Here is a 26,688-nt window from a genome sequence, read left to right on the forward strand (position 1 = left end):
ACCTCTTGAGTAACAAACAATTCCTCCACCCCCGCACACAAAGAAATATTTGGGGAGCCTTGCCCTGCCGCCGAAAAAGTTCTCGCACTCTCTCTCGCTCTGTGTGCGTAGTCACGCTGTGACTTGTTCTTACGCTCACAACACAGCCGCATGGTGGAAACGCACGAAAAAGAAATAAACCAAAAGGTCAATGTCTGATAAACATACAGCCGGGGAGCAGAAGTGAGGGAGACTCAATGAAAATAGTAGAAATTACAATTTGGGAAAATTGTTGATGAGATAAGAAATCTGATTTGGACATGAAGTCAGACGGAAAAAAACACAACTGCTCTTCAATTGACCACCCCCCTTCGCCCCCCACCGATCCCTTCACACTACTTCACACACTGTTGAGAATCAGCAAGAAAAACAAGGCCCAAAATAGCCCAACGAGTTGACTCTTGCAGGGAATTTTCTTCGTATTCAACCCAAAAAAAGAAATAAGAAACATTCTCATTAATTGCTATTATGATCTCCTTAAAAATCTCACTCGCTCGTCCAAATGTATTTTTAGCTTCTCATAAATCAAATGTCTTTAATTGAGAGTGGTTTCTTTTTACACACTCAAACTCAACTGCGAAAATTCTTTTATCTTATCCAAAATGACTCGTCACACGATGTGTAGAGAAATATCAAGAAATGTTAATCGCTGACTACTTTCATGCCCATTTCACTCTATCTCTCTCCTTCACCTCAATCCACTCTGGTCTCAATCTCTCCTCGTTCTCTTGATAATTTATGCACAAGTCGGAAGTGTTAGACAGGCGAAAATTCTATCACTGACAGAGGACAATTTTCAGTTTATTTTTTCCCCAGAAAACATACATATATCACAACTTTCTCATCTTTCACACACTCTTCATTTCCCAGAATGTTTTCATCGCACGCTTTTTTTCTAACTTGTGCCGCGGAAGAGCATTTGAAATGTTTCTACTATTCTCTATATATATATATATATTGTCGTTGTAAGTAGATTTTCCCATTCACTACTAGTTTCCGGTATTTTCACCCCATGAGCGGGACAAGAAGAAGAAGAAAAAAAAAATGAGAATGAAAGGTGGTTGCTCTCGCCATAAACTTCTCTGACTCATTCTCACTTTCAAAATTGCGAGGGTGGATGCCATAAAATTGAGAGTTTGTATATATTACCACGTCTTATTCAACACAAGTGACTTTCATGCGACTTTTTCTTTTCTTTTTCCCCCTCCCGTTCTGTGACTTATGAAAGGAATTTTCCACCCCCTCAGGACAAAAGCCACATTCTCTGTCAAAGAGTCCAAAAAGTACTATTTCAAAGTCAACTCTCACTCTGGCCACAAAATCCCTTAAAGCAATGTTTTGCAATTCCCACGCAATGCACGAGGATTAATAATGATAATTTGTCAGACAAAAAAAATTCAATTGTGTCACAATGGTATGAAATGAAATGGAATAATATAAAAAAAGCTCAAAAGTGCAAAATATTTCAATGGAAACCAATAAATTATGTGCTGAATAGGTTGAAATTTCCCCCCCCTCACACAATTTTTATCTGACCAAATGTATTTGGCCATAAAAAGTGTGCGCCAGAGACAGAGAATAATTGAAATAAATATTTTATTGAATACTTCTCTCTCGATGGTACTTAAATTTCATCAGCATGTGTGCCACAACGTTCTCACACCAAAAACAACTCTCTCATACAGTGAAGCATATGCATCATCTCTCCTTACCTGGAAAACAGATAGAAAAAAGCGAGAGAAAACATTAATTTTTGAACGCATGTCAATATAAATGAATGTGGTGAAAAATTCAGAGGTGGAGCCGCAGATAAAAGGTAAATTTAACCCACAATTCAGGTGAAAAATGCCTTCTTTTGCCCCAGTGATAAAATGCCTTTAACGTAATTGTCGTTGTATAGAAAAACAGCAGCTAAATGAAAACGAACCACCCAGCAATTGTTGGAGTTCCCCAAAGACTCGTGTATATGCGACTGTGTGTAATTTATTGTGGAATTACGCAATGAATTTTTACGCATTGCTGAGTGAAAGTGAGTTTAATATGACGAACATGGGGCTTCTCACCATACAATGGCCAGAAAGAGGATGAGGCGAGAAAAGGCGACTCACAACCTTTCTCGCAAAGTCTCTAAGCTGACTGGGGAATCCTTAGAAAATCGTCTTGCCTTCTTATCCTTCACTGACCATGTCATGCTCTTCTGAGAAATCACACGCATTGCCGGATTAAATTGCGTGTGATTTGTCATATCTAGTCAATTTTGTGGCAGATTTGATAAGGCGTGGGGACAACAGCGATCGTATTTCACCCACAAATTCTCCCATTTGACACACCATGTCGATTCACCCCGAAAAATTCGACAAAAAGGGCGAGATTAGAGGTCATTTCCACCAGGTGGACGAACAGAGGCAGTGCTTTTGAATCACCTGTTAATATTATAAATCTTTTAATGAATATCGCGTTGCGGTAACAAATTTTCTACTGACATTTATGGATGCGTTATGAAATCATATGTCTAAAAATAAATAAAAAGCGATAACATTTCTTTTACTGATCTGTCATTTTCTCTCTTTCTCTCTCTGTCGCCCAAAAACAACAGGCTTTCCCACATCTCTTATGCCCAAAAAGTGCCTCAAAAATTTAATATATTCAATCGCATTGATGCGCCCGTTCGATTTTTCGCAACGCCGCGCGCGCGTCCATCAAATCATAGTGAAATTTTGTGGCGTTTTGCGAGCGAGACAGGAAGAAATAAAGTCTCTCTAATATTTTATAAATGAAGCATTTCTTCTCCGCGTCTGTTGTTCACCACCATCAAAACGAGAGTATCAATCAAGCTACATAATGCACATTAATTTAATAACTCATAAGACTATGTAATAGTCGTGGATATTGTAATTTGTGGTGTAATATCATCTCTCTCGCCTGACGCCGTCTCTGTCGCTCGCGGCGAGACGTCGACTCGCGAGACAATAAAAAGAAAAGCTCACACAAAAGCTCTCTCTCCCTCGCGGCCAAAAAAAAGACATACACACAGAGAGAGAATCAATTGCTCCCCGAAGACAAATGGCATTAGAAAAACAAACCATAAGTTTTGACTTTTCATATTCACTCGAATTTGTCATCCGTCTCTCTTGCGCTCTCCCGTTCTACGTCGCATTGAATAATAATTCAAATGGTTGAAAGAGGAGAGGTGCGATGGCAGAAGAACGCAGTGGATTGAAGTGAGATGGGGATAGAATGAGAATAACAGCGCCGCGGCATACATAGTGCAATGACCCAACTTAGCGATGACCCACTTACGAAGCTTCTCGCGTACAACTATACGCGATTTCGTTGGGGATTCGCGTACAGTCGTTCGCCACCGATCAGGCGGCTTTTTTACCCACTCACACACGCCACACTGAGTCAAGCAGCATGTCACTGAGAACATCTCACACACTAATCCACTCACGCACACACGCGAGTCTCGTCATATGTCGAAAAAATGCACACTCCTCATTTACACCACCAATAAATCACCCATTTGGCCCTCCACCCCCTCCCAACAGGGGAGCTTTTCCTCTCCTCAGGAGCCCTTTTTCGCAGCACGCAAAGGGAGGAAAAAATCTCCTCTCAATACACATGCAATCAGCGCGCGAGCGAGACGAGAGATGGTGAAAGAGATGAACAAACAATGTATACAAGTAATTGCAATTAAATCGTCGTTACTTGGCGATGTAGGAATTACTTTGGAGCAGCATAAGAAGGAGCTGAGCTGCAAAATGGGGGTTGATAAGTGGCCAAATGTGAAATTCAATAGTTAAGAAATGTCACTGTAATTCTACTTATTTGTGCAGATTATTACTTTGGAATGCCAAGTGCAGTTTAAAGCACATCTCAGCCAGAGAATGTTAATTTAAAAACAGTTTCTCTCTATGCACTAATTTCTGTCTCATGTAATTTTAGTAATTTGTTAGTCACGTACAAACAAGTTGATTTTCCGAGGCGAAACCAAACATTACAGAAAGCTTCTCTCTTTCTTCTCCGAAAAGCAACATTCTAAGGCTGTACAAATTGGACTGCTGATCTCTCGCATTTACACGATTGTAATGGGAATACACACGTGTAGAATTTTGTAAATCTTCAAAAGATCCCATCACTTAATTCAATAAAGCAGAGGCACCCACACACATTTTCCCACTGGATAACCCCCGAGTCGTGAGATACCGGCCACACAATCAATGGGAGAAACGGTGTAAGACAACGGAATCTTGTGTGGTGTGTGCCGAGAGAGACGGAGCATCAGTGGCACATGCCACGTGCGAGAGCGAGAGGGGAGAGGCGACAGTCAAGTGGTAGTCGGCAAATGAATTGAGCGATGGAGACGCCAGTCCTGTTATCCATGAGCACGTCATTACGCAGCGCATGAAGCATAAGCGCCATCACCGGGCGCCTCCACTGTATTGTGGCTTCTCACTGCACTCCTGAACTTCTCTCTCTCCACATTTCTCTTTCGCCTCTTCTGCTTCTCCACCTCCCCGAGCGTGTCTTCTTCTTCTCTTCTTTTTTTCTCTCGTACCATCACACCGTGCCTTATTGGCATATTGCAGATAATCTCATCACCAACCAATTCTCACACATAACACTTAATAGCACCAACGAGCCGGAACATTTTTATTCATTTACCTAACATCATTCGCCATCTCTGTCACCCACAATTGCCCCTCTCACTCTTCACACCTCAGACATTAATTTTTTATTTATACTGACTGCATTATAAAACATTCCCTCTCTGTCGCTCTCTCCCTCGTGCTCCGGCTCTTCTCACTCCCCCACTTTTTTCTGCCTCATTATTCATACATAATTAACAATTACAGCTGAAATTATTTGCAGAAACAAAAAGAGAGAAAAAAATTGCACACAGACCGTCCGATTATCAAATAACACACATCATCATTAATTAAATGTTATGCATTTTGCTACTGTATAATGAATTTTTATATTACTCTTCACTCCCTTTGCTTTGATGTGTGGTTAAAATAATATTTTGAATATTGTGAGAAAGATAAACAAGCAAACATGAGAAGAGATTTGTATACATAAACGAGGGGATCTTATAGAGAAGATTAACTGCATTTTAGGGGCTTTAAAGCACAATTTTGTCAAACAATCCATTTATGTATAATAAATGTATCCAAAGGTTTCAGACATGAAACGCGCATTTTTTTTTTATCATTTCCCAGAGCGACTCAAGTAGCTCCTCAAAAAGCACTCAACACAATAAAATGCAATAGAAGGGAAGCTTAAGAGTCTGGTGATAGTGCGTTAATCGACAAATTGTGTAATATTTCGGTATCGCGTGTGATAAGAATGAAACCTTAAGTAAACTTTGTTCAAAACTTCTTTCTTTCTCTCTCTCACGCTCTCTCTTGCCTTTCGAAAAGCGCCCATAAAACTGAGAACAATTTAAACAGTGCTGAGGGAAGAAATTGATAAAAAGAAGTCACTATTTGTAATTTGAGCTGTGTGAGGCGAATAGAAGAAAGTGGCCGTAAAAAAAGTGGAAAGGAAAATGAAATGAAAAGTCCCAGTGCAGCGCATGCGTTCGGTCTTTTAGAGAGCAGAGAAATGAAAGAGCTGATGAAAAAGCACCCGCCCACCCCCACAATCCATTGACTTTTAAGTGCCATCCACCACCACCCCCCGACGGCCACCCACTCTGCTGCACTGCACACAGGCCACCCGCAGGAAGTTGAAGCATGTAAACGTGGATGTTTATGTGGAAATTGAGATGACATATGATGATGTGAGTGGGGAAAAGCGCTCGGGGAGAAATAAAGTAAAATGAATATGATGAGTGGGTACTTTTTTCACACCACCATTGAAAGGCAAGGAGGCAGGCACGAAAAGCCAAAAGGGATGAAGTGAAAAAAAGGTGGATGTGATATAAAATGCATTTCAAAAATGAATGTGAAATGAAGAAAAAGCTCTTTTCACTCAAAAGAAGAATGATGCTTCAGAGAGAGAGAAAAAAAAATTTCACCCGCACAATATTCTCATCTTGTGCTCTTAATATTCCTCATCAAAATCTTCTTTATGCCTCCTTCATCGCTTTTATTTCTCTTATACAGCAAACATGGCGGATTTCCAAAGGACAACCCATTATGGGGATGAAGAAGTTGCAAATCATTGATGTTGAGAGGAGGAGAAAATGATCTACAAAGCATTTTCCTCTCATTTCCATCATCTTGCACACACTTTGCCCGGCTTTCTCAGACAGTTGGAAAAATTGATTTGATTAGTTTCAATTGCAATTCGTGATGCGAAATTGAAATGAGATAAGACTTCATTCAAGTAATCTTACATAAAGAAAAAAAATACTGCAAAAACGTGCTTTTGCACTGAATAATAAATTTGTATGTTGTAAATTAAAATCGTCATGATAAATTTTAGAAAATATAGATTGTCAACACGAAATAGTGTGTTCATCAAGGTCAATTGCAAGGTCCTAAATAGTCTACGTGATCTGTCAATGATTCGAAAACAAACCAAAGTAGACAATCCAAAGAAATATCTGACTGTTCTGCAGCTATTTATGCTCATCCTCCACACATCCCAGTGTCATTAAATCAATTAAAAGCGTCCGACACAGTCATGCTCTTATCGTGCTTTCTTCTCACGAGCAAAACTAAATTAAAACTGACACCAAATGAAATCGCGCCAAAACACACACACACACACACGAACACGTCCAAAGCCATAGTCCAACATCCATTCACACACTCGCCCCTCATAGCGAGCCATACCTAAATGACATAATGAATTTCGCTTTCGTTTCAATTTCAACCACCCGCCGCCTCCACTGCCACTTTCAGCCACTTCTATTGTATTTATTTGCAACGTCTAGACTTGTGACTAATTTGTATTATTGTTTAATTATCCCCAACATACTTTATTTTAGTGTAAATGCAGAAAAGGGACAAAGGGGAAGCCCTGCCATGGCAGGGATGGACAAAGCCCTCACAGTCAAAGCCGAGTTGCCATTGGACAATGACAAAAAAATAAAGGAAAGAAAAGGGTTCTTGAGATTATTGAGGAAATGAATTCAATTGAATTTGCTGTCAAAGTGAGTATTTGCAGATAGGCTTTTCCCTTCTCGCACTTCAAACAGTGCACACAAGCGAGAGAAAAGAGAGAGACGCAAAGGCGAAGGAGTATCGCCTAATTGCCCGGCAACCAGGCGTCTCCATCGTGTCTGCGCCAAAAGTCCACAACTTCCTCCACACTGACACAATCCTCACACCCTCTCTCGTGCGAATATTTTCCCCGAAAGCACCAAAGGACGCAGAATAGAGTGAACGATGTGAGAAACTTCCTTTTCCTCCATGAACATTGCAAAAAAGGAGAAGTAAAGTGAATTCCAAGAATGTCAGTTGAAAATAAATCCACGCAAAAGGGCAAAGAAAAAGCCCTTGGGACGAAAAAGCTCCAGAAGAGTGCGAGAGAGAGAGAGGGGAGAGCGAAGAGGAGTTGTTTAGTATCTCCTCGACAGATCTCAGTGGAAGACGTAATATTTCGCATATTTATTATAGACACAACAAGGCAAATAGTTGTAATAGCCACATATAAGAGAGATCGCGTCAGAGAAGCACGCGAGTATTTGTCGGAGTCAGAGAGCGAAAAAGAGCGAGAGAGAGAGAGAGAGAGAGAATTGGAAAACGCACGACTTGGTGTGTGAGGAAAATAAATGGGACAAAGTTGAATAGACCAACCAAGGACGGGCAGTTTGGTCGCTAGAATGGCTTCCAACTCTCTTCAATATATATTTTGCTATATTATATAAAATTGCTACAAACAAAAATATGTGTTAGTGTGACTTCCACAGTATCACTGTTTTGTCACTCGTCTCTTATTGTCACAACTCCACAGCATTTTCAATACCCAACAATTATCTCACAAAATGCAAGGGACACCCCGCATATCTGCCAATTTTCCCACACACCCACTGGTAAGATCAATGCTGTGTATTTTAATAAATTAATCACTACAATTTTCCCAAGCTTTTTTCCTCCACCATGCGCGTCAAATGTATGTACATACATTCGATTAGAGTGTGCGAAGAAGGTTCCCTTGAGTAAATTTCCATGGGATTTTCGCCTGTCAAATATTCTCATGCTCTATGAATTTCATCTCGAATTAGCAAGTTTGAGTGTTGAGAATGAAAATATCTATAGGAAAATTCTTTCAGTATTGATTTAACAATTCCCAGAGCTTTCCAGCACTAATTCCTCACACACAATCCCAGTCTTTTCTCTCTTTCTCTCTCTCTCTCTCAAGCACTGTTGCAGCGGGGATTTAGCATAACGACCCCTTCATATACTGGATGTGTTTATAACTCGCTCCATTACCAGGGACATCTGAGGAAAATCGCAATTTCCGCCGAGTGAAAGACAAACTCCCCAGAGAAACACACCTACAGTCCATCAAGTTTCCCCGCTACTAAATGGTGCTTAGGCGAAGGTATAACCACACAAACCCCACAAACAGAAACAGTTTATAAATCTCCCGAGTGAAGACCAAACAACAAATCATTAGTGCTGAAATAAATTAAACTGCCAGTGATTGCGGCATCTTTTCATCTCTCAAAAATAATATATCTCAATTGAATTTCAACGATATTCTGCAAGCATAAGAAAAACTCCCCCTTCGAAAACGCGTTGAATATAAATAATAGCGTAATATGTCTTTGCGTGAAAATTGATGGTAAATTTTGCATTACAATTGCAAATCATTCGCGAGGGACACACCAAATACCTTTTCTCCCCATCAAACTCAGACACACTGCCAAGTATTTAGTCTAGAATTCACTTCACTTGACGTATCAATGAGTCAAAAATAAAGTTACATCATGAATTTCACGTCTTATTCTTTCATCGCTCCTTCGTGCTCTCGTCTGGTTGACAAATAGCGGGCGTGTTATCAAGACGAGAGAGAGAGTTCAAGAGGAAAAAGTATGTGCTTGAGAAAAATCAAACCCAGAAGACACTTTCGATTGCATTCGTTCTTCTGCACTAGGTCTATTTATAGGACATTACTGAATTGTCAATTTTAATGTTGTGTCGCACAGTATAATGTTCTTATGGCTCATTTTCGATTAATTTGTTGTGTAAAATCTCTTCGAGTGTAAAATATATACCATTATCAGTGCCTTTTTCAAGGTTAATCACTTAAATTCGTTACAGAAAACCTCAACCCTGTGGCGATCAACGGTTCTCCTCTACATAATGAGCCTTAATTCAATTAGAATTCACTTTACAGCCTAGGAATGGGCGCACCACAGGTGAGAACAGGTGAGAATAACCAGAATTAGCGTGGAAAAGAATTCCCCATCACGCATGGAGCCTCGCGCAAGATGAAGTGGCAAGAAAAGGAGTCCACGAGAAGTAACTTAATAGATTTAATTAATAATTAAATTGTGCATAGAAGAAGCACAAACATGTGAAGCTCAAGCGGTTATTGGCGTGAGTGAGAGAGGCATCATCATAAAAAAGAGACGAGATTGCTGTCGATAAATTTTCGCATATAAAATCCGCATACAAGTTGGCACAACACCACACGATGAAATCGCGCATTTAAAGTTTTGATGAAGAAGATCTTTCTTGCACATCCGTTAGATGTGTTCTTAGTGTGTTGCACAAGAAAATGCAGCACGAAAGAAAAATGGCATATAGAGGAAAATTTTTCCATTGATGCATACACACTCATGCTTCTCTTGCATTTCTTACTGATACTTTATGTTCCCTCGTGTTCACCTCTCATCCTCCGGTTGTGAGAAGAGACTCAGAGTATTTATGTCTTCTTCGGCCACGATCAACGGCAAAACTTCACACAATAAATAAAATAAGCATAAGTTGGGCCGGTATTGTGGAAAAACATCTCAGGGGGGCGCGAGAGTGAGAGGGAAGACAGAAGAATAACAGAAGCAACAGAAGCTTGAGATTGCAGTTAGATTTACCGGTTTGAGAGACCTCAATTCCCTCCACCAAAGAAAATACGCGACCCATAATTTCTTTCAGCCACTCTTTACCCATGTCTCAACACATGAGAATGAATCCCATCCACTTATTTGGACAAGTCAGTAGAGACGCGCGATCTTTTCTTCTTCGCTGCTCACCATGAGAAGTAGGTGAAGATATTCTATTTAGGAACTCATTCTCACTGAGAATGATTTTGTAAATAAACCAACTGTGAATCATAACGTCAAGGTGGGGAGACCAAAGAACTTTCTCAAGGAGGCAACACACAAAACAGAGTGAATGAAGAGACAACGACATCCTTGATGGAGAGGAGAATTGCGCCAAATCACCTGCAATGGATTTTTCGCGTACTTCATCCCACCATTGAGAATTTGTATCAATTAAAGTGCCATGCAGAATGTATTTGCACATTATTGGCAACAACAATTTTTCTTCAACTCAACTCTGGGTGTCTCTCTCGCCACAGAGAGTTCAAATTGAAGGTCAACGGTGAAATTGAGCAATCAAACACCCAATATATACTATTTTCCCATTTAATCCCCTCCCCAATTTCCCACTCAAGTCCATTCTTTTGTATACAGAAAAAAATAAATAAAACAGATAGCAAAATAGTAACTTTTTCAAACCCACCACGCACGATTAAGCATGTGCTAGAAGTTTGCTAGGTAAAATAACAACACCTCCCCAATATCATCGACATTTTATCAAAACTAGACCCAAAATATATATATTTGTGTGGAAAAAATGCGCCTCAATATCACTTCATGTGGGAAAGAGAAGGAAATTCCTCAGCATTTTTTCGTTCATTCTGTGTTAAATTAGTATTGGTTGTGTTTGTGTGGTAAAATAATCAAGAAAATTAATCCGAAGGTTCTTTTTTACAAAAGCTCTCGCGGTGTGAATTAATGGGAAAATTTTCCCCACGCTGGAAAATCGCTGCTTACAATATTTTGTTCAAGAACACAACATTATCACCATCAATTCTTTGTATAATGTTGTTATGTGCAAAATAGTTGATAAAATGCTTGCATCCTTTTATTTTATTTCAGTTTTCTCTCTCTTGGCGATGAGATTCCGAAAGGAGCTGACTAAATAGAGACAGTTTACATTCAAGAGACAACCGAGGTGATCATGATGATCATGTCGGTAATATGAAAATCGACTCACACACTCTCTGAGCTTTTTTGTCATCATCATCATAAGCATATGCTTTATATGCGAGAGTCAAACTGTGTGTAAAAATTATGCAATCCATGATTTATGCTCCCTCTTCGCGTCTCGTGCTCTTTCAGCTGTGCTTCTGAGCATTTTTTTTTCATCATCGTCGTCACCGCGCATTTAGTGACAAATACTGCGAGTCAAGTGGCGTACAATACAATCTCAAAAACACGTTATGCCCCGCAAGAGAGGCCAGATAAAAATCCATCGAGATTATTTGCAGTTTGACTAATTACATAGTCAAAAATGCTTCAAAATATTACCCACAAACGCACTTAATTACACGTGTTATTCTCCACATTCCCGCCTCTCTCTAACCCTCCGTGCGCCCAAAACAACGCGCCATATATTTAATGGACTTTTTCCAACAGGGGCGAAAGAGACGGCAAAAAATCCGTAAAAAGCTTGTAATTGATTGTACTGAGCTTTCGCAACCACTTTAGCTGCAGAGTCACGAGACTTTTTTCGACACTCGTGAAATTTTTTCCCTGCAACTTAAGTGTTTTTTCCACCAGCAACAACAACTCTCTGTTGCTCCCTTTCCCCTCCCCTTCAACACGATATGTGGCCGCAATGAGAATCAGCTGGACACTTTACTTCTCTCCTCACTCCACAAGTTGAGTATCTCTCGTGAACTTTTTCTTTCTGCCAGACAACCCGTCAAAAGAGATTAGAATCTGCTTTTGATTGTCTATTACATATGATCTTTTTCGTGTTAATTGTGTTGACTACAAAAGATCTGTGCGGTAAATTGGCGGCAAATGATGAAGGGAATGCATGAGAAGAGAGTTCAGAAGTGGAAATTTTCCTCTCATCATCGATACGAATAATTGCAGTGCAATTTGAGAGAAAAACACACCATTTTTTCCATCTTCATTTACCATCAAAAAGGCTGACGAACAGATGATAAATCGCCTTTGGTCAGACTTTTACGGTGTCAACTCCCACTCGAGACTCCCCCCGAAAAAAAAAACAGAGTCGCACGACAATTGAAAGCCAAGTGAGACGGCGCAAGAAGAAAAAAATCCTCACGTAGAGTGGTTAAGAAGTGAAAAAAAATTTGAAGTTTTGAAAAGAGAAAGTAAAGCCCGTTATTGGGTGAGAAGGTGAATGAAGTGCCCAAGTTGGAATTCATTTACAGTTTTCTTTCATATTTTGCTCTCCATGCTGTGCTGGGTTCTCTTTTGGAATACAGACACAACATTATGAGTCAAAGAGTGGTTGCGCGCCTCTCGTTGGACGATGTTGGGCCAGGCAGAAGAACGGGCATGGAGAGACAGAGAAAGAGAGGAAAAAAAGGCGCACGTATGAAAGAAAAATAATAATAATGTGAAACACAGACCGGCGATTATACAGTTAGGTAACTGTTTCTCATTTTAGAGACATTCAATGTGAGAAAGAGAGACAATGTCGACGAATTTCTTAGACTCAAGTGTGCGCGAAAAAGATCGCGGAATGGCATTTTGGAGATGAAGAAGATGAGACACCTATTATCATTTTAATCAATTACGCACACCAATCATGCCCAAACACATGGACTGATCATCATCCCGCCCAGATCACCTTTCACGTGTGCTCCGGGTTTTCTCGAAAAATCGCGCCCCTCTCGCGCCCAAGCGTCCATTCTTTTCTTTCCTTCCCTGTCAAAGATCATCAATTAAATGATCACGCTTGACAGAGATGGATGATGGCGGGCTTTAAGTTAATATGAATCCATTGAGAGACACAACATTTATTGCAATTTCCCCAACCGTCGAAACAGTTAACAGAAATTATTCAACTGCCTGATTAGTCCCATTAATTGGCGCGGATTCGATCTTATGCTCAAGATCGCCGTTAGCACAAGAGCACGCACAAAACGCACACACAACACTTCTTCTTCGTTTTTTTTTGTTGTTCGAGATGAAGCCACAGAGAAAGAGAGAAAGATGCTAAAACTCCATGCCAATTTGCCATTTTAATCACTCCGCGTGCTCAAGCAGTGTGGAGGAGCACAAAAAAAACCTTCTGCAAGATTTCCGTTTGGCGAGATACAAAATCCGGATACAATTTATCGGTTGGGCATTAGCATTTAAGACATGATCTTCTGTGCGAGAGAGCAAAAAAAATGTGCCTCATCGAGAAATCCCACATGAAGTGAATCGGGGAGTTAATTTGACTCATTTCGACAAGAAGAAGTGAAAGATGTATGTTTCCGCATCATCCGTGGAAAGTTTCTGTTCAAGCTGGTTCACACAGTGGCGTGCCAAAGATATTGGTGCAAAGTGAATAATTTGTGACATATTTTTGGCAACAACACTCATTACCATATGCCACACCAATTAATACAGAAAACTTTCAGCCATATAATGTTGTACAGTTTTCAGAGCTGTTAAATCACATGAGGCAACATTTTCGATCCCAACCTGCCTCTATGTCTTACTGTAAATTACACATCTAGCTCTCAAAGTCTTAGCGAGAGCCTCCTTGGCGAACGCCAAAGCATTTGCACGCACTCGCGTATATTGAGAAATAGAGAAAAGGGCGTCAAAGACAGACTGTTTCCCTGCTGAGACATTATCAACTATGAAAATCAAATTCATAATGCGTCAAAAACACCTCTTTTTTTGCTATGCATTCACAACCGCAGACAGTCAAAAGTGTCTCTCACTCCGCGAATATATGCGCGATTATTCAATCATGGGACTAATCGAGATACACGATCGCGCCTGTTAAATGTCAGTCTGCAAAGGTGAGAGTATAAAAAATGGCAAAAAAGGAAGATTTTCGCCTGATTTCTCGAAATCTTTTCATCCAAAGTGTGCGCAGTTCTTTTGCCATTATCACAGTTCGGAAATTTCTCTTTTAGCACATTTCTTTTGGGTGTTTAAAACCCAAATGAAATTGATTTAAGCAGTTAACTCAGAGTTAACGCGAAATGACAAATACACGGAGCTGAAATTAGGATCGTACAAAGGGTTTGAGAGCTTTACCTTTAATCGACCCACTAGACGGACTCTGGACAGATGTTGTCTGAATGTTGCTCTGCACCGAAGTGTGTCCATCTAATTTAGTGGTGACTGTGCTCCACATATCAAACATTCTCGAGGTATGCATTTAATCTCGTCTCTTGTTTAATCACACTATTTTTGGCCTTTGTCTCTCCGACACCCCAAAGCGAAAAATCATCAGAGAGCACTGATTCTTCACAGGGGCGAAAAGCGTCTCTCTCTCTTTCCTCCCACGCAATCGACACAGTTTTTCCTCGTTTGCACAGAGGATTCACACAGAGAGATGAATAAACTACATTCACACCTCCAGATGATTTTCACACCTCGAGAGATTAAATGCAGTTTGAGGATCTCTTCACTGAAATACACCAAACTTCCATTCAAAATTCCCCCCAACTGAATGGGTTGAAAATCTCCCTATTGAGTGTGTCTTATTCACCCAACAATTTCTTGTTCTTTAAACTATCACCTAAAACACTTTTCCTATGAATATCTTCACACTTCTTGCGTGTGCAGTTTTTTCTCAGTGTCCATTTGGAAAATAAACACACACAGAAAGTCCTCCACATCACATTTTCCTTATCAATTGTCTCTTCTCTCCCTCCTGAGATACACACACACACAATTCGGAGTGCTTTTCCCCTTCAACTCTGCTAGAAATGTTTCTTGTGCTCGATCTTTATCTCATATGCACTCAATTTATCATACCTATTTTGTTTGCCGTCGAGAAATTGACACAATTTCCACGTGAAATATCTCCCATGTGCATTTTTCGACGACTGAGGACATTTTCCACTCCTCAACTTGAAGGCTCTCAAGCTCACAGGTTTTTTCTTTGCCGAGAAGAAAAAGTTAATACCAATTGCAGTCGAAGCTTTTCTCTCTCTTCTGTCAAGTCTTCTCGATTCTCAAGATTAGTAGGAAAAATTTTTCGTCTTTGCTCTAAAAAAAGTTGCTTTGCTTTTTTTAATGTGTGTAGATTTGAAGTTTCGTCGGTATAAAAAAGAGTGTTTTTTTTCTTCTTAATCTTCTCCTTCTGCCTTTTGTGTCTTGAAGCCAAGAGAAAATGTTTATCACAGTTTTTATATGCAAAAAAGGTACAAAAATTTCAACACTCCTTCGTGTAATTTCTTTTCTTCAACTTTGCCCAAAATCTTCAAGTGTTTCTCTGCTCAATTCAGTGCACTTTTATCCACATTCAGATGTGTATTATTCTCTGCTTGTCGCAGTTTTTTCTTGCTTTTCTCTCTCTTGAATTTTTGTCAATGTTGCTTTCTTATTGACTTTGCCTGTATAGTCGCTCTCTTGGACTTTATCTCTCTCTCTTTTGTGTGGTTGAAATAAATAAATAACACAAGAAAAAATTTATATATGTACGGTATAAAAAAGCAGAGAAGAAAAAACGTTGTATAAAACTGTACTTTCACGTTGCCATTGCATAAGACACTTTAATATTTTGATTTTACAATTATTAAATCTGCATATAAGCTCGAATTTAGAAAACTCTTTTTCTCTGTCTCTCGGGGCGCACACTTTTTGGTTGATTTTGCGAATTTTGTGATCGTCGGTGCTGTTTTTTTTTTCTTCTCCAAAAATTCAAATGTCAATTTCCACTCTGACACGCTTGTCTTCCTCTCGGCAATTTTTCTTTCTCTGTGTTTTTGGCAGTTATTCGCTAATTCGCACAACAGACACAGTTTATCCTCTCTATTTCCTGCAACAGTGAGTGAATTTGCGGCACTTCGCGAAGCGACGCACGCTTCTTTCCCGAAATGATCCTCAAAGGAGACACTCGAGTGTCGCACTGAAACTTTGTTGGGGATTTTTTCCTCTGGTGCTCCTCAGTTTCTCTCCTTTTCTTTTTATTATTATTATATTCAATCATGTAATTCCAACCTTATATAACGGCTTAAACTCGAAGTTGTTTTAATATCACTTTGTAAGACACAACACACCAAACAGCGCACAGATACAGGGAGAGACTCTCCAAGAGTTTTATTATTCCAATGCTATAACTTTTCTTGCACACGCAATTTTCAATTTAATTCACAGTCTCTCTCTCCTCTTGTCTTCCCAACAATTGAATTTAATTCTTGCAGCCGCGCTATACCTTTTTGCACAGAAGAGTGTTTATGTGTGGTGGTGGAAGAGAGATTGCTTCTCTTTTTTACTGCTGGGCTTCTTGTGGCTACTTCAGCCGAAGAAATAATAAAGCACACAAATCACGCAAGTTCTCTGCAGACACACATGAAAATTCATCCAGGTTTTTGAACGGTCCACAATTTTTGCGACATCCTTTCAAACTGTGTCTTCAGCTTCCAATGCACTTTCAACAGTTTCTACACACAAAACAGCGCGATCTGCTATGCTATATATGTTCGAAAAGGAAGAAATCGTGTGAGAATACATGAGATTTTTTCTTCAAACGACAACGACACAGGAAACTTTCTCAGCGCTTTTTTTTTACTCTTCTTGTTCCTCATCCCGAAGCACACACCCTCATGAAAGCGTGCCTTTTTTCCCTCTTCATGTAATGAATCTTGTGTGCTTTTTCATTGCAATGAATTACATACTTCTTCGTGTTGCACAAGTTCTACCCTTTCATTCTCTCTCTCTCCCTCACTCTCTTTGTGGAAAAATTCTTTTGGGGTGGAGAGAGAGAGCGTGTATTGATTGCACATATTGTTCCAACATTTTCCCTCACTATTTTCCCACGACAAAGCCATATCCCTTTTTTGTTGTATATAGAGAAGTGAAAGAACCACCCCAGAGACAAACACACAAACACATTGTGAGTATGAAAAGCCGCCCACAACCCACCAAGCGTCTCCATTGCGCCGAGGATTCATGTCGGAGCTCTTTTTCCACTCCCTTCTGCCGTCCCCCCCTTCCTTGCCACTTTCCTTTTGAACTCATGTCTCTGTCATTTTTTATGCGCTTCGCATGCAAAGGATGTTTAGGATGCAAGAGGAGTATTACGTAATATTCACAAGAAATGACACAAGTTGAAATGAAGAATCTGTGTGTATATTCATTACTCAAACACTCAACTGCTAACCATTCGCGTGAACCCACCCTAATATTGAAGAGAACTCAGTGGTTCTACTGTCAACATTGTGTCTTCAAAGAGCGAGAGAATTCTCAAAAGACACTCTTGTATTCATAGTGAAGCTCAACTAAGCATTATGACAACTATGCCCGAAGGAGTCGTTCTTCCAAGACATTTTCCTCCTCTCCTCCTCCTCCTCATCTTTCAGCATTAATATCTGCTTTTTGCTCCTCTGCAATTCCTCCACACTTTGACATTATTCTCCCTCATCCCCCATATATAACATGTGGATAAAAATCCCTGTAGCAAAATTGCAGTTGAAGTGCACAAAAAAGTTCTTTTGCCTCCCCCAGAAGAGAGCTTCGCAGCTTTTCCCAAGTCGGAAAATGTGGGTCTCCCCTCCCAGAAGAGGAAGGAAGAAGAGTGACGAAAAAAAGATGAGAGTCAAAACATCGACAAGAGACGACTTTTCTCTCTGTGGCACAAATCCGTATCATATGGTCGTGATGCGAAAGAAAATAGGCAAAGGAGAGACCCACTAAAAGTGAGCATGAGTGAAAAGGAGGGTGTGTGCGAGAGAAAGAGCACAAGATGGAAATAGAGGCAAAATAGAATGTGTGTAACTGGGTACAATGGCACGGCAAATGCACGATGATGATGCATTGAATGTGCGCGCGACACACATGCTCCATTGCATGTGCATAGGCTCCCAAACCAAACACTAAGGCACACTCTAAGGCCTGAGAGACAGAGTGAGAGAGAGAGGGTATATTTTATGCTCAGTGTTTTCCCATCGGATTTAATACATTTCTCATGTTGCATTCCACCCATTTAATGATTTTTATCCACAGACACAAGCCCAGCGACAACACAACCCGGGGAACATTCCCATGCATGTTTCTCTCCTTATGTTTATGCACCGCATGCAAATACACATACCCAATTTTCCTCCACATGTGTGTGCACACCAAAGCCATGAGATACACTCATGAGTATGTGCAATTTAGCGAATAGATGAGTGTGTAATTTATAAGTCAACGGGTAAATAGTACAAATCCCAAAGCAACTTGTTTCACCCCGCTTTTTTGCATAACACTTCTTCTCTCCAAAAGGAAAAGAAGAAAAAAAGCCAAACAGAGAGACTTCTTGCACGCACCAATTTTGCCCTGTGCTGTATCTCAAACGGTGCTTTCCAAGAAATATATACACCCAAGAGTGAAATCCCAGAGGGAAAAATTGAAAATTAACACACACCGATAAAGGCATAGTTGGGAATTGTAGGAAGAGAAAACAATTTGGTGTAGAGGAATTGCACTGAGATTGCGCATTTTCCCTTCAGGCGCCGCACAGGGACAGTTGGCACCACCTTTTCCTCATGGGACGAAAATCGAAATTTTCAATATTTCCCAAAGCCACCCCACCCCCACTTTCACCCCACCTGGCGTGCGACAGGAGAAGGAAGAGAATGAGGAAATGAACTGTAAACCTCGTTGAGGTACAAATATCGCGTTGTATGAGAACAAGGAAGGAAGGCACACAATGGAATCCTGTTAAGAAGTCCTCGCTCTTCAACGAGAGAATTGGAGAAAAACGAACACGAAAAGGAAGAAGGTAGATTTGACGATGAAATTGAATCCAGTGTGCAGACATTCTCACCATGAGGAGCTGCAGGATTTCTGCTTATATCAAAAATCCTTTCACACTCCCCGTCCGTCCGCCCGCCCAGCAACATCCTGGCATTCGTGCAGGTCTCAATGTGAGTCCTCGCTGGCAATCTCATTGCACTTGAGTGCGTTTTTGCCCTCTTGCATCTCAACACACAACACACAACCCAATTGAAATCCTCTTAGCGTGGGTGAGGAATTGCAACAAAGGAGACCGAGTGTGAGATAAAAAGTACCTCAAGAAGGATGTGTAAGGGTATCCCAGACAATTCAATGGCCTCAGACATATCAAATATCCAGGATTGTTTTCCACTCAACAATCTGTAACAGTACAAGAATCTCTTGAATGCAACTGCCAAGAGGAAATCCTCATTTTATTGCACATCTCTTCTCTCTCTTGGCGCTTTTTTCTCTCTCTCTCTCTCTCTGTCTCACTATTCGCGCAACTTCTTTCACTGTTAAAATATTTAATGTGAGCATTTTTTTTGCTCACTTGCACCGGGACTTGATCATCTCTCCATCGCGTCTTTATTCTTTCTAACCCGTGTTAATCTCTCGCGTGAAGATGTTAATTTACTCAATGTGCATTTTAACGGTATTGCAACAATATTTAATTCCACTTGACTCCCATGCCATGGAGATCCCAATTGAGGTGATCGTGTTTCAAATGCGAGATATGAGAGTGCACAGAGAGAGAGATAAATGGGGAGCAGCTCCCCTCAGCTGCAATTTTCATTCTATCAATTGCGCCCCATTCGCTATCGACAATATTGTGCATTTCCCCGAAAATTTCCCCTCAGTTTTCACTTTCCATCGATTTTCCCAGTGCCCCATTGGAAATTCAAATGAATTTCCCTTTTCTACACTCAATCGCGTCAATTCCTTGCCATTTCATCGTGACGATATGGGGATTAAATAATCAAAAAAACCGTCTCGCTTGCAAAATATATATGTGGCATTTTGCCACCGACGCAGCGTCATTATTATTACTCTTTTTTTCCCTCACTAATACTGTATAGATATTCATTTAATATTTCTCCTCTGACAAAATAAAGAGCCAAGATGTGACTCTTTAAACCTTTACGTGTTTGCGACTCCTGCACAAGGATTGCCTCACACTCCTCCTCAACGGCACATCCTTGTGGGGATTTCCCACTGGGAAAATATTATCTCAACAGCGTTGAATATGATGAATATAAATCTATCCAAAGTGATTTCCCAATATTTTGCCTGTCTCTGTGTGTGAAAGAGACACGATGAAAAAGCACACAAGTTCCACTGTGATCGCTGTATTAAATATATGTGAAGAAAATTCCTCATGGAATGGCACTTTAGCACACTATTTCGTGATGTAGGGTGATTTCTACCCCTCCTTCAGTGGCATTCACAACTCCATTCACCGGTGAAAGCTCGTCTTGAAAAAAGCTCCGAGCCTTCGAGTCGTGATTTTCACGAAAATATACAAATGAAGAGTGTTTTTTCTCTTTCACCTGGGCGACAGTGTATTTTCTTCACAGACACGAGAAAGCTCGAGTGTACAATATTTTGGGTGGAAATGTCACTGAGTGGAAAACACACCCCTCTCCGCAGGGGCTACAAATACACAAAATATATCAAAGTCCACAGTTCGCGAGTGCAACTTGCACAACAATCTCTCTCAGCACAAACATCAAATTACTCACGAAAATTTTTGTATATAATTATTGCACAAAATGTCCACTATTCATTCAGAGTCCCAGAGAGGTTTGTAATGTATCTCTTTTTGGGTGTAGAAGTAGAAAAAAAAGATTGGTAAACCGCATCGATGCGCTCCACACGAAGTTTGGCGAAAGACTGGCTAGAAGCATATTACCACTACTCACCATCGTGATTGTGTAAAATGGCTGTTTGGGTTCAGTTATAAAATCTATAGTGTATACCCAAGAGTTTGACTCGCTCTCTCTCTCTCAGCAAAAGCTCTCTCTTTTCCTCTCTGTCTGTCCCACAAACTATACCCAGAGAGTATTAAATTCACTATGAATACAGCACATTTTATGTATACTGTATGGTTATGTATGATGCCTTAACTTATGGTACTCCAAAGTTATGGAATATCTCATTATTGTGTATGGCTCCTCATGGTTTTGTGTGTCTCTCTTATTATGAATTTCAACAATAAATGCCATATCTCTCGGTGGAAAATGGTTAAATGGTGTGTGCATCGTTGTCACACATTGTTCATTTTCCCGCCACCACTAACCGCGCTATCCAAGCAACCCCACACAACACACAGGGGTTGTGCAAAAATTTCACCGCGTCGCCTGAGGAAAATTCCAAACACACACTGGCAATACATTGTGCACACGATGGCCAAGGAAAGCGCTGAAGAAAAACGGTATCCCCGAATAAAAACCTGAAGATTCATCGCGAAGATAAATAAAAAAAGCAACTGCCATGGCGATTTGCTTCTTTTCTCGACACTCACTCTCTCTCTCGCTCGCTCGCTCTCGCTCTCTCTCTGGTCAATTGATTTGTTGTGTGTGATTGCACAATTTCGGTGAATTTTCACGCCACGATGAGGAGCGAAAAGGCCAGACCAGAGAGAAAGAGAGCGAAAGAGAGACACATGAAGTAAATCTGTCGTCATCATTTCGCCAATGGTCAGTGAATATGTCAAAAAACGGCGCCACGATAATCCGCTATATAGCGTGAGAAGACGAAAGCTCCCAACGAAAGCTCTCGCCGTTCTCGCACAATCGTGTGATCTTTACCCACTAAACCAATTGTTGGATGTTTATCAACCTGGAGAATTAAATCTCCGTGTGCAGCTTAAGCTTCACACGCTATTTGAGAAGCACCATATATATATATCTCAGAGATTATCCTACACACCCACGAAAGTAGTGTTCTATTCACCCCATCAGCATTCCACGATGGAAGGAATTCCCTAACGAAAACATGTGTTCTTGTGAAATTCACCAAACAACAACTCATCTTCACGTCTCATGCATATTTTTCACACACATTTCTGATGGGATGATGATGGTACGCCTCCTCGGCAGCATCATCGAATATGTGCGTCCAAACAATACACCGAAAAAATCATCTCACAGTCGTGTATCTCTCTCTCACTCTCTCTGGCCGCCTCACATCCATACACTATTCCTCCCGAGGCCACCGTATAGCGGCTATTAATACTGCAGTGTGAATGCACTTTGTTATGTAATCTCATCGCGCGCGCGGTAATGTTGATCTCGTGAGCTAATACGCCAAATGGCTGGAAAAGCTCCCCTTTTGCCACACTCACTGTACTCACACTGCATACACATTTGCCAGCGATGACGATTGAGGCACAATGGGGGGCGATCTGTGCACTACTTGACGACTGGAATTCTGGCCCATTTTCCTACAATCAACCCATATAATACTCTCGAGTCATTTGGCCGCGGGCGGCAAGAGAAGCGAAGAAGAAATGAGCTTTTGACGATGGCAGGTACACACTGCCCCTCTTGATTGTAAGAACACCACGGTGAATATCTTACATTTTCGCCGCTATTATGCTCGAGAAAATTCATATCCTAAGGTGATGAGATTGAAATATACGATAGCTTATGAAGTGTTGAAATTATTCATCAAACAGGTAAGATTATACCAAATTTAACAGCTACAGAATGAAAACAGTTGATTGGCACAAATTGTCAAAAATTAGTGGGTTTTATAAGATTCTGATCGCAAATACATCATCTGAATCAGAGATGAATCAATAATCACACACAAAACTTACACAATTTCCCTCAGTGAATATCTAAATTATTCCCAATTTGCATTGAAAATTCAAACTATCAACCATTAAACGCCAATTATTCCACATTGCGGCGCTTCTTTACCTGCTGATAGAGACAAATTACTTCTGATAATGATCTCCAAAGCAATTAATAGACAACCTAAAGTGTATTCGTAAATGTAAATTACAAAATCTCAGAAGCTGCGCCTTTCCCGTCGACTCGACAGTGAAATTTCTATCAAAACTTTGCAAATTTTAACACCTCTCTTGCTAAACACTGCAAAAACCTCGATGCAAAATAATTAAATATCACATTAGATTTCCCAATTCATTTCCCCTCCTCGCTCTCGCTCTCTCTCTCTTCTCTGTCTTTTGACACGAGAACGGTTCTTCGTCATCTTGTTGATTTGCCATATAAAAGTTTTGGAAGTCTTTCATTCTCTTTGATTTTTAGTATCGCTCCTAATATCATGATTGAGAAACTGTTATACACGATTTTTATTGATCATTAGGAGGACTTTAAGAGTCGTTTTCGCACTTAACGGACATTTCAATCTTCCACTGAAATTCACCCATTGTGCAGCTGCGAAGAAAGAAAATTGAGAGAAAACTTATCAACATGATTGCTAATCATCATGGATGATCATCATAATGGCCAGAGAGATATGCCAAGTACAGGAAAATTAATCATAATTCAGTGAGACTCTCTTTCCCTGGGAGAATCTTCTGCGCCATTTTCACTGCAAAGACGGACTCACGAATGTACCAAATATGTTTTTTTTTTCGAACATCAAACATTTCATGAAAGATGTTATCAGGATTTTTATAGTCTTTTTTATTATTATTATTATTTTGATGTTTAAAAAAAAGAGGAGAAACACAATAAGAACAGCACGCAAAGTGAGCGAGAGCAGGAGAGGAACATCCAACAATAGCCTATTGAAATTCTTATCTCACCAGCAAGCTCCTTAAGATCGGAGTCGGAGAAGAAAAAAAAGTACCGATCTTGCCTCCCCGCTAAGGTTAACACTAATTTCAATGAAGAACAATATGCGGCAAAAAATGTAATTATAAACTTTTTTTTCTGCTTCACTCGCAAGACTGCAGTGGCAATCATACGACATATTTTTCAATGAACAATTTTTCACACATATCGCACTATAAAAAGCCATTTCATGACCCATTGAGAAGTTGATTCACTCTATCTCTCTCTCCCTCTTGCTCTTTTTTTTCTCTCGTAATAATAGTTGGATGCATTTTGCCTCTTCTCATATGACACACAAAATGAAGTCAAAGAAACATCCGCTCGTATTTGCACGATTCACTGTGAAATTATTATTTATTGTCGGAGCGACACATTGCATAATCGTGGCCAGAAGATCGCTTGCACGAGAGGAAAATCACATTTGGAGAATCAAGAAAAGTAAAAGAGAGATTGATGTTTTTATTCTCCCCACTCCTTTTTCGCGTCCGCAAAATCAGGACGTTCTTCGGGCTGTATTTTTGAGAATCTCTCTGGTCAATTTTCCCAATAAGCATTGCAAATGTCTCATTGCGAAACAATTCCCCATGATTTCAGCGAGAGATTTTTGCGCCAATTTCCGCCACATGGCGATTCTTTGCCCTGGTCTATTGACTGTAGGAGTCGAGAAATCGTTGTGTGGCTCTTCTGAGTGCCGCGCGAGAAACGCATCTGAGGCGAAAAAACAACAATTGTCGGTGCCTGTTATTGAGAAAAACACTGTTAGTTTGGGAAGAATCGCGAAATTCCCTCACATAATTGTTGCTTGAGCATATTTTTCCCTCAACAAGGCAAGATTGTCGTGTGACTGGGAACAGTAACCTACTTTTCCGTCTCAAATACAAGAGAGAAGAGTTTGAAATATATGTTCAACTCCTGAGCGGCGTCACAAGCTTCCTTTTAATGTGCCAGCGAAACCAATATTATTTGATAAGATGAAATGGGGTTTGTGTGCACTAAATACCAAACAATAAATTAGACCACGAGACGAATTTGTCATTGTTTGCCACCTCTTTCCGTTTTTTTTCCTTCCTTCCCACTTCCTTTATACCAAGAAAAGCAACAGAAATCAATCGAACCCTCTTTCTCTCTCTCTCATCTTATCTATTGCCAATTAACACCGCGCGAAAATGCTTAAAACCTACGCACTTCTTTTTCTCCTACCGCAAGAAAGGCACACTTTTGCTCACGCGAATAACGCCACGTGAAGAACAGACAAGAACGAGATCAAAAGAAGAATAAATATTTAATAAAAGTTTATTGAACAAAAATCAGCAAATATTGTCACAAATGTGACAAATCAGCCCATTTTTTCTGCCTATCTTTTTCTTTTAATGTTCACACCAAAGAAATAACCCAGCAATATTCCAACGACATGAAGAGAGAAATTGGGTGTGTTCAGAGTCAAACTGTGTTTTTTCTCCGCCACTCTTTCGCCCAGACCATCAAAAATGTGTGCACTTAATTTTTCATAGGTCTGGAAGACGTGGAAAATTATGCGACATTCACCAAATACTGACCCATTTCCTTGACACTAAGCGAAAAATAATTTCCCAGAAGATGAATAATGTGGACGAAAGAATTGCAAAACAACAGAGAAATTAACCGAAGAAATTCTAAATCTAACGTGTGTCTTTTCTGAAGAAGCAGAAAAAAGAGTAATTTTCCAGTGTGTTTCTTTTGCACCGTCAAGTGTGCGCCAAATCGTCCCAATTCTACTGCCCTTTCAGGTTAAACTCAATGTGAAACTTGATGATCTTGTCTTTAAAATCCCCCATGAATTATGGTCAACATAGCCAGTTATTGCACAACATACATTATATTCTTGATCAATTAGCGGCCTTTTTCTGGCCATAATCACCATTTTTCTCCCCCTCTTGCGTCGTGAAAGAAGTACGATTCTAGAAGATAATTTCAAGTCTCTCTTTCTTGCACCTCCTCTTGTGTCCACCGATGAAAAACAAAGTCCAAACAACCGTTCTCAATTTTTCCCTCCCATCGAGAATAATATCTCTCGAGGCAATTAAGTGTGTAAACATCGATAGGCGAAATAAGATCACATTTGAAAAGTTAATTGCATTTGACGCATTTTGTCCTCTCATTTTCAACATCCAACAACCATTTGGATTCTATTAAACTTGGTATTTAAACCAAATAAGACGGTCACACGTTTGCAGAAAAAAAAGAGAATCACAAGAAAATATTGTCCACCTTGAAAGCGTTTGAAGTGAAGAGGTATGAAGAAAAAAAAACAGAACCCGCAAGAGCGGTGCAGAATGCAAAAGAACCAGAAAGTTGAAGCGCTCTCAAAAAGCTCCTCTCTTTCATACCTCATCCAGCCTCTCTGTCACTCACGCATCTCGCGAGATTCTCAAATGGTGCATTTTCCAGCCTCTTGTGCAGGCCTCAAAGGCAGCAAATTGAGCAAAAGAAGTGGAGAAAAAATCTTCATGGTCAACATGACAAATTCAATTTTGCCCGAGAAACACCTCTCTTTGGGCACAATCTTCGAGACTTGCTCTGTCGCGAATGTGATCACTTGGCGATAAATACGTGAGCCAAGAAAATGCAAATGCAACTCCTTCTTCTTCGTCCAAATGCCCATTTGCAAGGAGAGGGACATAAAAGTGATCAATATTCAAATGTGCACAACATTTTCCAGCGCACAAAACTCCGTGTGAATTCTGTGTGCGATGAGCAAGAATTTCATTTACAAAGAAGAAAAAAAGCACTGAAAAGATAGATTTTATTCACATGCACCTTCAAAAGATGAAAAATTCTTTGCCTCAAGAGCCCAAGCATTGGCACGAGAAGCTGAAAAACGAGTTAGAAGAGAAGTTTAAGTGCAAATTGAGACACACACCAGTGTCATAGACGATTCTTCATAAAAATTTTTTCACTTCGTGTGTTGCACAAAATCATTCGATT

The 26,688-nt window shown here is 40.2% G+C and overlaps 2 protein-coding genes across 5 annotated transcripts in view; both read right to left on the minus strand.

Moving 5' to 3' along the window:
* The window catches only part of LOC132257293 (probable nuclear hormone receptor HR3), a 59,065-nt gene that overhangs the window by 27,537 nt on the left and 4,840 nt on the right, over positions 1–26,688 (minus strand). The gene's annotated exons all lie outside the window — the stretch shown is intronic.
* The window catches only part of LOC132257292 (uncharacterized), a 45,318-nt gene continuing 20,280 nt past the window's right edge, over positions 1,651–26,688 (minus strand). The window contains exon 7 of the mRNA XM_059754144.1: positions 1,651–1,751. The gene's annotated coding sequence lies outside the window, so the exon portion shown is untranslated. The remainder of the gene's footprint in view (positions 1,752–26,688) is intronic.

This window comes from Phlebotomus argentipes, unplaced genomic scaffold, assembly GCF_947086385.1.
Source record: "Phlebotomus argentipes unplaced genomic scaffold, Phlebotomus argentipes genome assembly contig_42, whole genome shotgun sequence".
NCBI lineage: Eukaryota > Metazoa > Arthropoda > Insecta > Diptera > Psychodidae > Phlebotomus > Phlebotomus argentipes.